Below are 2713 nucleotides of genomic sequence, written 5' to 3' on the forward strand. Positions count from 1 at the left end.
GCACACTTATCAAGGTACTTGATCTTACAACTATACCTTTCAAATACAAATTTCCTAACTCCAACATATTAGTTCCAGACTTCATAACTCAACTCCGTACCCTAAATACCCCAAGAATTTTCTATACTATAATCGATCCTCTGATTTTCAGACATTATAATAATGATGATGCAAAAACTTGATTTGGGACAAACCAGCAGAGTATGTTCATAATGGATAGCCGGGTGGAACTACTCCACATACTTCTCAAAAGAGAACAATAAAGACTAAAGAGATTAAGTTATTATACATTCCCACACCTCCTGCTGCCTTGGTCACAGTTTAAATACATAAAACCGAATAGAAAGAAGAGATAAAGAGGAAACTAAATCCTTGTTAATCCCAACATGTTCAAAGCTTATCATAAATAAATATCGATCGAGTGAGCAAATTCACCTTGACACGACATCTCAATATCTTCGAGAATAAAGATTCCGATCTTTTGGGTCTAAGATGAGTAGTATATGAACACTTTATTGGCCATCTTAGTCTTCTCTTCCTTTTCTATTTTTCGATGCTAACCAAGTAGCATACCGGCAAAAGCAACTGATGAGACACAAGCAAATTTGATTGAAGGGGTTGTGTTATCAGCTGTTAGATTGCCTTGCTATTTTCTGAAGAATTACTGTTCTTGCCTTTGTTACATCTGAGCTGCATTTAGCAGCATGTACACTCAACTTCTCAATGGTCTCATCAAATCCTGCAAGGTTTTTCTTGATCTCATCTATTACAAGCTGCATAGCACCCTGTTCCCTAATGCCAAGATTGGCATTCTGCAACAATGAACCTAACTGAATCGATAACCTGTGCACAAGTAATCTAATGTTCTCGAAGTCCTTCAGAATTATGAAACTGTGACCTTCCAAAGAGCTCATAAGTTGCTTCTCAACTTTAATGCTGTTCAAGTATCGATTCCAGAGCGTGTTACACCATTTCCCGACTGGGCCCATTGGAACAGCTAGTGCAGCAGCCAATGCAATCACCACGGGAGGTGCAGACATCGCAGCTGCTACAACGGAGAATACCAGTACAGAAGCAAATGCAGTAACCAAAATGACATTCGACACTGTCTTCCATGTCTTCACGTTGCTATATTTTTTGTCAAGCTTCTTCTTTTGACGTTGCAACTTCTTGAACATAGACAAATGCTGCTTGTAGAAGGACTGAAACAACTTAACAAACTCCTCACCGAATGGATCCCCAGCCTCTTGAAACCTCTTCAATTCCTCCAATGTTTTAACATATCTCTCATCATTATCTCCATTCTCATCACTCTCAAACTTTCCGACAGCAAGTTTAATGATGAACTGGCTATCCCGTGTGCGTCGTAGACTCTGCTCCAATGCCGCGCAGAATTCTAATGTTTTGAGGCTGTTATCAAAGAATGCCTTCACAAGGCTAAACAACTCTTTGTTCCACACATCCTCTTTACTTTCAAGGATAATCTTGACAGCATCTCCATTCGTTTCTAGTAAAAAGTCAGTGACCTCCATGAGTGCATCCATCGACAATGATCCAATCGCAACTCCATTAGCCAGTGAATTGATAGCTCGGTTCGTCCGTTCGTGCACTTGAACATCAAAGGATTGCAAATCTGGATTGTTTGCACACTCAGCTTCGTATGAACTAAGAGCAGCTACATACTGAGAATCATCGATGGGAAGGGTCGGGGGAGAAATATCTCCACTACCTGACTTGTTTTTGCTAGATTGTCCTCCCATCATTTCCTGACTATAATTTTGACCACAACAAACTCACTCAACAAAATTTCCCAAATTTGAGTTTTCAGAAAGAAAAAAGGAAAAAGAGAAATCTTCTCTTTTCCACTACTCTCTGTTTCAGCTAACACAAGAACAAGCTCGAATCTGAAAAACAGAACTACTAATCGAGCAATCAAGGTTACAAGATCTAAGAGAATAAAAAATTGCCAAACCCAATCACAGATTTTCGGTCAAACAGGAAGGGAAAAGTACAAAATTCCCAAAAAATTCAGCTTAAAAGTAAAAGAACAGCTGCCATTAATTCAAAAGGAACAAGATACCTCAGTTTGAAAGAAGAATCGAAAAGATCCAACGAAACCCAGATGACGAATCCAAGGAGGCCACGATGAAATCCAGTGAGGTCCCAAAAAAGATAACGATCGGAAGGATTGGAATTATAAGCAATCTCATAAGAATGGGTAGAAAGAGGGGATCTCGACAAACATGGCGAAAGAAAATGAAGAGAAACCTAATGAAAATGGAGCAATGGTCAACAGTCGTATATGAACAATTATTAATTCATTGGTCTTCTAATCACGCGCTGTTGAATTTTCTTTTCGTTGATTTCTCTTCTCTCTCTTCACTGAAATCACTCTTTTTTCTTTTGTTGATTTTCTTTTGGGCTGCGGCTTCGTGGGAATATCGAGGGCTCTTCCTTGAAATTTCCGGGACTTGCTTCCATGGACTTACGGGACTTTCAGATGCAGTAATAATTTATGTCGCAATCGCAATAGAATTTTATTGATAAATCAATCATAATAGATCACGATTGTCAAATATAATTAGATTGTATTTTATTACGTTTATATAAGGAATGAAAATTGTATAATTTTGATTGATTCTAATTGAACTACCAATCGAGATGGGTCTCAATTATAAACTAGTGTGAGTGTGATTGTTGGTATTTACTCATC

The 2713-nt window shown here is 38.3% G+C and overlaps 1 pseudogene across 1 annotated transcript; it reads right to left on the reverse strand.

Moving 5' to 3' along the window:
- Positions 1-260: 260 nt before the first annotated feature.
- Positions 261-2384, reverse strand: LOC150033523 (UPF0496 protein At2g18630 pseudogene; annotated as a pseudogene). Its single transcript, XR_016524042.1, has 2 exons — positions 2081-2384; positions 261-1770 (listed from the first exon to the last, which is right to left on the reverse strand). The product of XR_016524042.1 is annotated as a UPF0496 protein At2g18630 pseudogene (transcript).
- Positions 2385-2713: the final 329 nt, after the last annotated feature.

This window comes from Benincasa hispida, chromosome 10 (genome assembly GCF_027475165.1).
Source record: "Benincasa hispida cultivar pf3 chromosome 10, pf3_genome.v1.1, whole genome shotgun sequence".
NCBI lineage: Eukaryota > Viridiplantae > Streptophyta > Magnoliopsida > Cucurbitales > Cucurbitaceae > Benincasa > Benincasa hispida.